Raw genomic sequence first — 14288 nt, forward strand, 5'->3', positions numbered from 1 at the left:
GTAAAACATAAAATTCAACTAACCGCTTCTATTATAAAACTGCGAGGCACCAAAAGGTGCCAGTTGCCGATTTCTTGTTTACTGGTTTCCGTCCAGAATTCCAGCCATTTTAGTATTTTGCAGTAGCCACCAGCATCACGGGTCAAACCGGCACGAGATGACCGTTACTATCTTGTTTTTCCTCCTTTTAGCTGCTAACACCGAGCGTCCGTATGTATCCGGTACGGTTTAGTAGTGAAACTGATGGGGTGAAATGTTCGAACGATACGTTTTATACCAAGGCTTCGTCAGATAATTAGAAAGAAGGCGGGGCTACATAGATGATGGAATGGTAGAGACAAATGTTTCTTGAAAGCTGCGCCGGCCGCTGTCGTAATATTAACACCAACACAAACATGCATTTTTGCAAGGTTTTTTCCGCTAGCAGCAGCATTTGGTAAAGCAGAAAATTCAATTAGCCGCTTCTGTACCAAAATTTCGAGGCACCAAAAGGTGCCAGTTGCCGATTATAGTTTCCTGGTTAGTCCGTCCAGAATTTCAGCCATCTTAGTGTTTTGCAGTAGCCATTTACTACTAAAGCCACCAGCATAACGGGTGAAACCGGCACGAGATGACCCGTACTATTTTGTCTTTCCTCCTTTCAGCTGCTAACACCTAGCGCTGTCGTGAAATTAACATCAACATTAACATGCATTTTTGGAAGGTTTTTTCCGCTAACAGCAGCAATTGTAAAACATAAAATTCAACTAACCGCTTCTATTATAAAACTGCGAGGCACCAAAAGGTGCCAGTTGCCGATTTCTCGTTTACTGGTTTCCGTCCAGAATTCCAGCCATTTTAGTATTTTGCAGTAGCCACCAGCATCACGGGTCAAACCGGCACGAGATGACCGTTACTATTTTGTTTTTCCTCCTTTTAGCTGCTAACACCGAGCGTCCGTATGTATCCGGTACGGTTTAGTAGTGAAACTGATGGGGTGAAATGTTCGAACGATACGTTTTATACCAAGGCTTCGTCAGATAATTAGAAAGAAGGCGGGGCTACATAGATGATGGAATGGTAGAGACAAATGTTTCTTGAAAGCTGCGCCGGCCGCTGTCGTAATATTAACACCAACACAAACATTCATTTTTGCAAGGTTTTTTTCCGCTAGCAGCAGCATTTGGTAAAACAGAAAATTCAATTAGCCGCTTCTGTACCAAAATTTCGAGGCAACAAAAGGTGCCAGTTGCCGATTATAGTTTCCTGTTAGTCCGTCCAGAATTCCAGCCATTTAAGTGTTCTGCAGTAGCCATTTACTACTAAAGCCACCAGCATAACGGGTGAAACCGGCACGAGATGACCGGTACTATTTTGTATTTCCTCCTTTCAGCTGCTATCACCTAGCGTCCGCATGTCACTGGTGCGGTTTTGGAATCAGAATTATGGGGCGCCGGCCGCTGTCGTAATATTAACACCAACAAAAAAATGCATATTTGCAAGGTTTTTTCCGCTAGCAGCAGCATAAACATCGGAAACAGAAAGTGACAACAACAATAACAACAAAGTCAGATCGATTGTATCCGTTAGTGTCGACTGTGCTTGGGAAGAGAGGTAGTGATTGGCTGCGCGGTATGATTTAGACAATCGATATTAAATACCAATTTTTCAATAGTGTATCTCAAACAAAAGTTTGTTTTTGTTACATAAATTTAACCGTAAAAGAATTTCTGATCGATTGATGCCAAAACCTCGAAAACCTGATTATAGATGACTGCAAAATAAGCGCTCAAAACCTGACCACATTTCTCTGGTTCTCTCTGGTTGAATTACTAGATTTTCAAATTCAGGGGCCTAACTTCGATATAGACGTTAGTCAACGTCAAAACTGAGCTTGACATCAAATCTTGTCCAAAAAATTTTTTCAAATATGTAAAATCAAAGTTAAAATCTGAAAGTTTTCCTTCAAAAATGCAACTACATGACAAAGTTGAAGAGAACCCGGCAGACATCTCTGATCTATTTGCAGATTTTTTTCAACAAAATAATACAACTTCCTCAGAATCTGATCGTGATTATACATTCTTCATCAACTTTCCTGAGTTTTCCAACTATTTCAATATTGAACATGTCAGCGCACGCGAAATTGAAGATACTTTAAAAGCTCTGGATGCATCTAAAGGTCCGGGACCAGACTAAAGAGCTAAAGAGCTAACTTCCCCACTGTTCTTGATTTTCAATATGTCGCTGGAATAAGGTTGCTTCCCGAAATTCTGGATATCTAGTGCCTGTGTTCCAATCTGGTAAAAAATCCGACATAAGCAACTATCGAGGCATAGCCATTCTTTCTTGCATACCTAAGCTTTTTGAAGCAATAATAAACAAAAAATTATTCCACCAAATAAAAAATAGAATTACTCCAACGCAACACGGTTTTTTCAAAGGTCGCTCAACAACAACTAACTTTCTCGAGTTTATTAACTTCTCTCTGAACGCAATGGATAAAGGAAATTAGGTTGGAACCTTATATACTGATTTCAGTGAAGCTTTCCATCGCATTGATATACCCCTGCTTCTCTTTAAGTTATGAAAAATTGGAATTCATCCACAATTACTCAAATGGATTGAATCGTATCTGACAGATCGTCATCAAACAGTCAAATTTAAAGGCGTACTATCGAAACCTATCAGGTAACCTCGGGAGTTCCTCAAGGCTCTCACTTGGGCCCTCTACTATTTATATTATTTGTAAACGACATTTCCTTTATTCTAAAACATGTAAAAACTCTTATTTATGCCGACGACATAAAACTTTTCATTGAAATAAAAAACGCTGATGATGTAAACATTTTTCGTAACGAGATAAAATATTTTTATATGTGGTGTAAAAAAAAGCCTTCTTCAGCTAAACGTAAAAAAATGTAGTTCGATGGCTTTTGGCAGAAAAAAAAACATACCAAGCATTATTATTTCCTTAGGAGATCAGGTAGTAGAGAAATGTGAACGAGTTAGGGACTTAGGAGTCATACTCGACTCAAAATTAACATTCACTGATCATTACAATACAATTATCAATAAGGCTAGTAACATGCTCAGTTTTATAAAACGTTTCTGCTATAATTTCCAAGATCCATACACAATAAAAACACTTTATAATTCCTATGTTAGGTGACTTTCAGAATACTGCAGCATTGTATGGTCTCCGTTTTCTGCAACACATGTAGACAGAATAGAATCAGTACAAAAACAGTTCCTGTTATATGTACTTCGTAATCTACGATGGACGTTATTTCCCCTACCATCATAAGACGAACGCTGCAGACTTATTGACATCCAATCATCAAAAGCCCGTCGTGAATCAGCAATGATGTCATTTGTTAACGATATCGTATCTCAGCGTGTCGATTCACCCGAAATATGATCAAAACTCAATTTTTATGTAACTTCTAGAAATTTACGAACTCGGACTTTGTTTTCTTTAAATCATCAACGAAACAATTATGCTAAATACGGGCCTATTAATCAAATGATGTTAGTGTATAACCAACACTGTGAATCAATTGACTTTTCTATGTCGAGAACTAAATTAAAACAATATTTCAATTCAACGCGCAATTTAAATCGATAGAATACATTCATTGTAATAATCCGTCAAGTAAAGAAACCATTATTTAATTATGTATAAATTTTTTTTTCCTCTTTCACTAGTATAAATAACATATAGCATGTAAGTTAGTTATAAAGATATGTAGTCTACTTTTGTTTGACAAAATAAATAAATTAAATTAACTATAGCAACCGTTATGTATTAAATTGTTTATAAAACATCGAAAGTCTACTATCTCAAAGATTACATAACTTACTTGAACATAACTAGTGTCATACGAACGAGTCATCTCTCGAACTTACAAATAACAAATTTAATAACAATTTGATATGTGGCTCAAAAGTTATGGAAAGAAAAGAAATTCAAAGACTATTTAAAACTACACCTGCTTTGATCGATATATGTGGTCTCAACAGATTTTAAATGTGGTATCGCACTATTTGAACGTTCCAAAGTCATTGATTCTTTGCGATGTGTTTAAAGTCTGCAAATGCCCGACGAATCGGCCATAGGATATAATCAAAGTCAAATAACAAATCGTTTAAAATGATTGGTTTTATCGAAATGACAACATCCTCGTCTTTTGACTTCTCTACATCGCTTTAATTTTGAATATAATCGGTCATTTTCAGCAGATTTTCTGGCATCAATCTGAAACCGAAAATACCCATATTGGGAGGAATTTTATTGTTTTGTTTGTTTTCCAGAAACTAAAAGTGGTCGTCTTTTAATTCAAATGGTGACCAGGGTCAATGTTTGGTTTCTATGCATCATCTTTTTTTTTTTTTTCTTCACATAACATTTATTTGACACGGCACAAATACAATTTAATGTTTAACGGCGCCAATTATAGCTGATGACTTAAAAACTAAAGCAAATTTTTTATCCTCGCTGCCGACTACGAGCTGAAATTAAGTCTAACTTAAAACTAGCATGGGATTTCCAATCAGTGTTTTGTTGTTCAATGGTCGTCTGATAATCGTCGAATGGCATGTATGGATTCGTTCTGCTGAGCCACGATGTCTTGAGTTGGGACAGAGGCTCGTAGTCCTTGGGTCCTGGTTCTGTTGTGCGGGGTCTGGTTGCTGGTTTTGTGCTTAAGGTTCAAACGTGTTCTTGTCGTTTTGTTGGGTGTAGACGGAGGGGAACGGGACTAGACTGGGGCGTGGATGGATTTCAGGAAAACGTATATAAGGGACATGTAGGATAGGTCACGGCTCGCCAAGACATCACGAACAGGAACAGCCGGCTGTCTACCCTCGGCCTGCAGGGAAGCTATTAATTTAGACCTGGCGTCACGGTGTACAGGGCATGACCAAACCACATGCTCTATGTCGTGATAACCTTCACCACAGGCACAGATACCACTTTCCCCGAGCCCAACACGACGGAGGAGCGCGTCAAATCTATAGTGATTGGACATAAGCCGGGACATCACGCAAATGAAATCCCGACCTACATCCAACCCCTTGAACCACGGGTTCGTCGATACTTTGGGGATTATGGAATGTAACCACCTTCCCAATTCCCCTCTGGTCCAAGCATTTTGCCAACTGATGATCGTATTCTGACGTACAAGTGCGAAAAATTCATTAAAGGCAATTGGTCTTTCATAAATATCACCGTTTGTTGCGCCCACCTTAGCCAAAGAGTCCGCTTTCTCATTACCCGGTATCGAGCAGTGAGAAGGGACCCACGCTAAGGTAATCTGAGTAGATTTTTCGGATAAAGCACTCAGATGTTCCCGTATTTTCCCCAGGAAATACGGAGAGTGCTTAACATCTTTCATCGATCGGAGAGCCTCAATGGAACTGAGACTGTCCGTAAAGATGAAATAATGGTCCGTGGGCATTTTTTCGATAATCCCTAGGGTGTACTGAATTGCAGCTAATTCTGCGACGTAAACAGAAGCAGGATTATCGAGCTTATGGGAGACGGTTAAATTGTTATTGAAGATACCGAAGCCAGTGGACCCATCAAGAAGTGATCCGTCAGTGTAGTACATATTGTCGCAGTTGATGTTTCGATATTTATTGGAAAAAATTTTAGGGATCTGCTGCACGCGTAAATGATCCGGGATTCCACGAGTTTCTTCTATCATGGATGTATCGAAAAACACAGTAGAATCAGAAGTATTTGATAAGTCGACACGATTTGGAATATTCGAAGAAGGGTTAATATTTTGGGACATGTGATTGAAATACAATGTCATAAAACGGGTTTGAGAATTAAGTTCGATTAACCTTTCAAAATTTTCAATCACGGGACGGTTCAAGACCTCACATTTGATTAGAATACGAGAAGACAGGCTCCAGAAGCGGTTTTTCAATGGTAGTACTCCAGCTAAAACCTCCAAACTCATCGTATGGGTCGACTGCATGCAACCTAAGGCGATACGCAAACAACGATATTGTATTCGCTCCAGTTTGATCAAATGTGTGTTTGCTGCGGAGCGGAAGCAGAAACACCCGTATTCAATAACAGACAATATCGTTGTTTGGTAAAGCCTTATAAGGTCTCCTGGATGGGCTCCCCACCATTGTCCGGTTATTGTACGAAGAAAATTCACTCTTTGTTGACATTTTTTCATCAGATACCTCACGTGACAACCCCAGGTGCCTTTAGAGTCGAACCAGACACCAAGATATTTGTGTACCAAAACCTGAGAAATCGTTTTACCCATTAATTGTGTTTGAAGCTGAGCAGGTTCATGCTTCCTAGAAAAAACTACTATCTCAGTCTTCTCCGGAGAGAATTCGATACCTAGCTGTAAAGCCCAAGCAGACAAATTGTCCAAGGTATCTTGCAATGGTCCTTGCAAATCGGCAGCTTTGGCTCCTGTAACAGAGATTACACTGTCGTCTGCAAGTTGTCTTATCGTGCATGAATTTGCCAGACATTCGTCGATGTCATTTACATAAAAGTTGTAAAGAAGGGGGCTTAAACATGAGCCCTGGGGAAGACCCATGTAGCTAATGCGAAAAGTTGCCAAATCGCCATGCGTAAAATGCATGTGCTTTTCGGACAACAAGTTGTGCAAAAAATTGTTCAAAATTGGAGAAAATCCTTGTCGGTGAAGTTTACCCGAAAGAATGTCAATAGAAACGGAATCAAAAGCCCCCTTAATGTCCAAGAACGCAGACGCCATTTGTTCTTTACGAGCATACGCCAGCTGAATATCTGTTGAAAGCAACGCAAGACAATCATTCGTCCCTTTGGCACGGCGGAAGCCAAATTGAGTTTCTGATAGTAGACCATTTGATTCGACCCAGTGGTCTAAACGACGGAGTATCATTTTTTCCATCAATTTCCGGATACAGGATAGCATTGCAATCGGCCTATAAGAGTTGTGATTAGAAGCTGGTTTCCCTGGTTTTTGGATGGCGATCACCTTCACTTGCCTCCAATCCTGCGGTACAATGTCTTGCTCCAGGAACTTATTGAACAAGTTCAACAAGCGCCTCTTGGCATTGCCGGGTAGATTCTTCAACAAGTTGAATTTGATTCTATCTAATCCAGGCGCGTTATTGTTACAGGACAGGAGGGCAACTGAAAGTTCTGCCATCGTAAAAGGTGATTCTATCGCGTCGTGGCCCGGAGACGCATCGCGAACAATATTTTGCTCAGGAACAGAGTCCGGACATACTTTCCTGGCAAAATCAAATATCCACCTACTTGAAGACTCCTCGCTTTCGTTGACCGTTACGCGATTCCGCATTCTTCGGGCTGTGTTCCAAAGAGTGCTCATCGATGTCTCCCTCGACGTCTCGTTCACGAACCGACGCCAATATCCACGTTTCTTTGCTTTAGCCAAGCTTTTAAGCTTGGTATCAAGCTCCGAATACCGTAAATAGTCGCCAGGTATACCTCCCGTCTGGTAGGCCTTAAACGCGTCGGATCTTTGCGTGTAGACATCGGAGCACTCTTGGTCCCACCACGGAGTGGGAGGCCGTTCTTTGATCGTTACGCCGGGATATTTCTTCGTTTGGGCTTGCAACGCGGCGTCGAGAATCAAGCCCGCGAGGAGGTTGTATTCTTCAAGTGGTGAATGATGTTGAATCGACTCGACCGCTTTTGAAATCATTTCCTCGTATAACTTCCAATCGACATTTCGTGTGAGGTCATACGGAATGTCAATTGGTCGCATGCGAGTTGACCCGTTAGTAATTGAAATAAGAATAGGCAGATGGTCGCTACCGTGAGGATCGAGGATTACCTTCCATGTGCAATCCAACCGTAGCGACGTCGAACATAAGGATAGATCCAAAGCGCTTGGGCGCGCTGGAGGTTTCGGGATACGTGTCATTTCACCGTTGTTTAAAATAGTCATGTCGAAGTCATCGCAAAGGTTATAGATTAAAGAGGAGCGGTTATCATTGTATGGGGAGCCCCAAGCCACGCCATGAGAGTTGAAGTCTCCCAAAATCAAACGTGGCGAGGGAAGAAGTTCTATTAAATCAAAGAGCAGCCGTTGCCCAACCTGTGCTCTGGGGGGAATATATATTGAGGCAATACAAAGCTCTTTACCTTGTATTGTCATTTGACATGCGACAACTTCGATGCCTGGAATCGAGGGGAGGTTAATACGATAGAAAGAATAGCACTTTTTAATCCCTAAAAGTACTCCTCCATATGGGGTGTCTCGATCAAGGCGAATAATATTAAAATCATGGAAGTTGAGATCAATATTTGAAGTAAGCCAAGTTTCACAAAGGGAAAATGCATCGCATTTGTTTTTATTTATCAAAACTTTAAACGAATCAATTTTTGGTAAAATACTTCTACAATTCCACTGTAAGACAGAGATAGAATCCTTCATATACGCAGTTGAATTAGGCATCGAAGGATACAATCGCTGCAAGGAGAGGCCATTGGGCAGTCAACTGCTTCAAAAATGATCTAACTGTTGGGAGGAATGCTGTAAGAAAAATTTTAATTGGATCGGGTACATTGAAAGTTTCAAAAATCCAGTCCACAATGTCAGAAAATTTCACTAATCCAGAGTTTGTTTCATCAACTGGGAGTGTAAAAGGAGCAACTGGGGTTTTAGATGTTCCTGGCAGTGCTGGGAACTCCTTCTGGGACTTTAAATTTGCCAGCCCAGGAGGAGTTTGCTTCGGTTTTTCCGCAGCACTGTTTGGTTTGTTTGTAACCTTCATTTCACTTTGAGAAATCTTAGGACCTTTTCTGGGAAGTTTAGGAGAGGAAACACTTTTCCTCTTTCTAGACTCCCCAGGATTGGCGTAAGATGCTCCCGCTGGTGAATCGTCAGAATCGGTTTCCTCAGAGGGCAACAGATCGAAGGGGTTCGAAGTAACGGGAGAAGTGGTAACGGTCTTCTTCAGCATGTCAGCGTAGGAACGCTTTGAACGCTCTTTGAGAGACCGTTTTATTTTATCCCTGCGCTGCATGTACACCGCACATGTCGAGAGCTCATGCAGATTTTCTCCGCAGTGAATACACTTTTCAGCGTTAACACTGCAAGAATCTTCCGCATGAGACTCCCCACACTTGCCACAACGTGCCTTATTGCAGCAGTAGGCGGCTGTATGGCCTAACTGCTTGCAATTCAGGCAGTTCATGACGCGGGGCACGTAGAGCCTCACAGGGAGACGAACCCGGTGGATCGAGACGTGGCTTGGTAGTGCAGACCCGGCGAACGTAACTCGAAACGAGTCTGACGGAGTGTATACTGTTTTGCCACCGATGATCGATGCTGACCGCAATTGCTTGCAGTCGAGCACCTTTACTTCGGGACACGTTTTGTTCTTAAAGCACCCTTTGGCACTTTGCAGTATACACTCGACGGACAGACTCGAATCGGTTATGACACCGTCGATCTCCACGTCTCGTGCGGGTATGTAAACGCGATACTCGCGTGTGAAGAGCTCAGAGCAAGCTATATCGTTGGCCTCTTTCAGGTTACCGACCACGACACGGAGCTTGTTAGGCCGGACCTTGGAAATTTCGGTCACGCCCTTGTACTCCTTCGTCAGGTCTTTAGAAATCTGCAAGAGGTTCAACTTTTTCGATTTCGGTCCTGCCTTTGGCCGAAAATAAACAGTATAGCTGCCCTGGGCTCCGTCTGGGTAAAGCCTGGGGCGAGGGGGGACTGAAGAATGAACAGGGGAGGGGGTAACAGAAGGGTCAGGGTCAGAGGGGTTCGGGGATGGTGGCGCGGGAGGCGAGGGATCTACATCCATCGCGCTATGTTTAGCGCACTAGCGCTGACAAGAACACGTACCTTTTTATTTCTCCCTTCAAGTAAGGTTGGTTGTCCGATCGTTCGAAGTAGCAGCCGTTACAGCCAGCAGCACCAATACAGCAGCACCAAACAGCCACCAGCAGCGAGCCAGGTGTGAGATCACTCCGCACAGCGGTACGACTCGCTGACACTGATGGCTTCTTCTTTTTCCTCGTTTGTGTCTCGTCCACTGCTGTAGCACAATCCAGCCAGCAGCCAAATCGGCTTACGCACCAGCTGGCAGTCACGATGCGAAACAGTTGCACAAAGGAACGACCTTGAACCCGGATTTATTTCACTCGACCAGGCAAACAATGCCAACACTTGTTCACTCGTCTTTTGTTTTATACTCTATCGGACCGATCACCAAACACGTCCAGTACTGATGCGTGTTCGGCACAGAATGAATGCATCATCTTGATTACGGAAATATCCATATAGAGTATTAAACGGTCATTTTCGACTGTTTCCTAGAAGTTACCCTTTAGCAATTTAAAATGGTGCCTGAGGTCAAATGTTAGCTCATCTGGTTCCAGAAATACTAATATTGGATGGTATTTGGTTATTTTAGGCTGTTTTTCACAAACCGGAATTCGCTATCTTGGATTTGAAAATGGTATTTAAGATAATTTCTGGCCTCTGAGCGTCATTCTGGTTGAATGTTTTTAGAGGTAACAAATATGTCCATAATGGTTCGACGCTCCTCCCTCTTCAAGAAGCACATGTTCCTGGGAAACAGCCGAAAATGATCGAATAACACCCAATACCGGAAGTCGCCATCTTAGAATTCAAAATGGTATCTGTGGTCGATTTTAGCTCATGTGTATCATTCTAGATCCGCATATTATTATATTGGGTGGAAATCGGCCATTTTTGGCTGTTTTCCAGAAACCGGAAGTTGCCATCTTACAAACCAAAATGTTGCCTGAGGTCGATTATGGAACATATTTGTTACCTCTAAAAACACTCACCTGCCAAATTTGGTTCCATTTAGTTTCGGTTCAATTTGCTTGGTTTGTTCTTGAGTTGTGCACAAATTTGTGTTTTATTTGTATTGGACCTCTCCCTTCCAGAAGAGGGAGGTGTCTCAAACAATCATAGAAACCTTTATCGGCACCAAAAACCCCTACATACAAATTTTCACGTCGATCGGTGCGGTAGTTTTGGAGCCTATATGGATCAGACAGCCAGACAGCCTGGACTGCATTTTTATATGTATAGATTACAACATCAATATTTTAGAACCTAAAGAGTGAATATACATTCATTCGTTTGAAGCGTTCATGTAAATCTACATTTACAAATAAAAGCTTGAATGAGAAAGACTGGGGCTGACCGCTAGGTGGATCAATTTAGGTTTTTTAGGTTTTTTTGAGTCCCCCCTCCCCCTTCGTAGCATTTCGTCACAAAGTCAAGACCCCCTCTAGATAATTACGTAGCATTATGGCACCCCCCCCCCTCCCTCTCATGATATTTTTTTGCCTGTTTTTATTATCAAAAACACATGAATGAACAAGTAAAAACTAGAAAATAATAAAAAAAAACCCTAAACAGACAAAACAATGATAAAATAGAACAATAAAAAAAAACACTTTTTTTCTTATTTTCATATTTACTTCGTAGCTTGGTTTGACCCCCTACCCTCCCCCTCGTCACATTTCGTCACAAAACTGCCAACCCCCTCCTCCCCCCTAAAATGGTACGTCATTTATGATGTTCCCTAACGAAAATTTTAAAAAAAGGTGAAGGAAATCGGTTTAGTAGTTTTCCCGCAATAAAGATCACGGCAAAGTCATTTTTCGGAAAACACTATTCCGAGATAATCGCGTGTAAAGTTTCAAGTTTAACTTATGCGGCCGTGGCGAGGCGCGCTGCAAATCGCCCTAACTTTCTTCCTATTGCTCAGATCTTTATGAAAATTTGTGAAAATGTTCTCAAGATGTTGCACTTCAAGATAATGCAATAAAAAAATATTCGGTTTTTCGAGAACTTAAGATGTATATAACCCCTTAAACATAACAGGCAAAGGATTAATCCGTTTGCAAAAAAAAATTCAATAGGGTCTTATGGGGCAACAAGACCTTCCATATGACACTAAATTTATGAAAATCGGTTCAGCCATCTCTGAAAACATGAGTGAGATTAAATAGTCTCCAGAACACGTTTCTTTCCATAACTTCTGAACCACATGTTCAATATTCATAAAACTCAAAAGTTAAGAGTTTTTCAGGTAGCCCGTTCATTTGATACCAATTTTGTTCAAATCGGTTGTGTTGTTTCTGAGATATTGATGTTTCGTGATTTCTACATTTTGATACATAACCTCTAAACTAAAAATCCGATTACAATGAAACTCAATAGCAACCTATGGCGCAACTAGACCTTTCATTTGCAGTTAATTTCATGAAAATCGCTATCTCTGAGAAAAGTGAGTGAGAAAAAAAGTTGCACATACACACATACATACAGAAAATGCTCAGTTCGTCGGAAGGGGTCGAGTGGTATGACTTTCGGCCATTTGGACCACTTTTATACCTTTGGTTTTTCAAGTGATTGCTATACCTTTCTAGTAGAAAGGCAAAAAGCTACGTCATTTATGGATGTTCCCTAAGGCCGTTACAACTTTTGTTTTCATTTTATGTCACACTGTGTTATTTTTCAACATTTATTCGAGTGCAAGTTACAAACGTCATAACTTGCACACAAACTTTGTTCAAAGATATTTCTTTTTTTTTTCGTCTCGGTGTAATTTATTTTTTGCCACCCCCTTTGCTAACTTTGATAACCTTGGACATAAAAAGAATTCGGAATTTGTATCAGCCTAACTGGGGAAATAGTTAATTAGAAATTTACGAAAAATATAGTCCAACACAGTTGTGGGTTCGAGTCCCACCTGCTGGACTATATTTTAAGTAAAATTTCTAATTAACTATTCCCCCAGTTAGTACATTTTGCAATCGTCAGCTCCACATTTACTGCTTGAAATAGAAATAAAAACAGCTTGACTTGCATTATAGTCATTATAAATAAGAGAGTTATTCATATGGTCTTCAAGGAATAATATTTTGATATTATTTTTTGTTATTTTACCAACTATGTAAACCATATTATGGTCAAAATGAGATATTATATTATCGAGTTTTCAATATCTGGTTTTGATATTATTGTGATATTTTCTCCTGCTCGGGTACGAGCGTCATTTATCAAACCGTTGCTCAAGTATAATCAATTACAGCGTTCGGCACTATGATGATTGATGCCCAATATGTGTACATTGTGCTCTTCCTAGTACAGGTAGGATTCGATTATCCGGAACATAAAAAAAGTCATTCCGGATAATCGACTTTTCCGGCCAATCGAATCACAGAAAAAATATTGGGATTTGCGATTAACGAACATAAAATAAAAATTATCTTTTTTTATTTCACCGGTATGATGTAGTGGCGTAACCAGAAATTACTTCTGAGGCGAAAAGGGCAAAACCTTGAAAAGCAAAATAAATAAATTTATTTTCACTTGATTCGAACATATCCCAAACATGCCGGAAGTGACATAAATCGTAACAAATATGCCAGAAGAGAAGGTACAGGTAAAATTTCGAAATAAAAGTTTAAAACGAACACCAGAAAATAAAATCCCGGATAATCGAATCTAGAATTACAGATAATTCCGGAATTCCTGTATTGGCATTTCTTTCGTATATATGAGGTAGCATGAGTCGTACATGAAATTCATATTTATTTAAAGAAAATAGCTGCATATTTTTTTGTAAAGATCTTACCCGAATTGTATATATTTCAAAGAATACAGTATCAATACACATTACAAAGATGCTCAAAGGTAAAAAATTCTCTATCAAACTGTTCAGTGTTCTTATTAGCATAAATCATCAAAACGTCCAAAACTATGTGTAGATATTTTTATCCATTTAAACTCAACCACTCACTTTGTAACATAGGTTATTGTTTGTCAACAAACAAATTCCAATATCCAGATTTGTTTTTGCAGAAAATTACCACCTACAATAGGTGATTTCATGTTTCTCTTTATTTGAGAATATGTTTCTATATATGATTTTGGCATTACCGTGTCATTACCGTGAATTATTAGGCTCAATTTGCAACTTACGCATTGTTCATTTTTGTTTAACTGGTTTGGTTTTATGGTGATGAGTGACCAATAAAAAATTACCATTATATGAATCAGCGGCTTCTGGTTCATCATTACTGAAATCCTCGCATTTAATACTAGGCGGTCGATCCTTTTCCATAATATTCTAGTTAGTTTTTCCTTTTGAAATGTAGTTTGAAAGAACTTTAATTTTGAATAAAAGAGCTTGGATTTGTTTTGCAAATTGGAAAAAAAACAGGTGTACGTCACTAAAATAGTACGCTCATAACACCAGAGAAACGCTTTAACAACAGAACGCGACCAGTTACACAATACTACTGGTGTGAA

The 14288-nt window shown here is 40.1% G+C and overlaps 1 long non-coding RNA gene across 1 annotated transcript; it reads right to left on the reverse strand.

The window, feature by feature from the left end:
- Positions 1–13551: 13551 nt before the first annotated feature.
- Positions 13552–14288, reverse strand: LOC129720759 (uncharacterized). The gene is made up of 2 exons (XR_008727277.1): positions 13917–14288; positions 13552–13849 (listed from the first exon to the last, which is right to left on the reverse strand). It is a non-coding gene; the product is annotated as an uncharacterized LOC129720759 (long non-coding RNA).

This window comes from Wyeomyia smithii, chromosome 2 (genome assembly GCF_029784165.1).
Source record: "Wyeomyia smithii strain HCP4-BCI-WySm-NY-G18 chromosome 2, ASM2978416v1, whole genome shotgun sequence".
In the NCBI taxonomy this organism is placed as follows: domain Eukaryota; kingdom Metazoa; phylum Arthropoda; class Insecta; order Diptera; family Culicidae; genus Wyeomyia; species Wyeomyia smithii.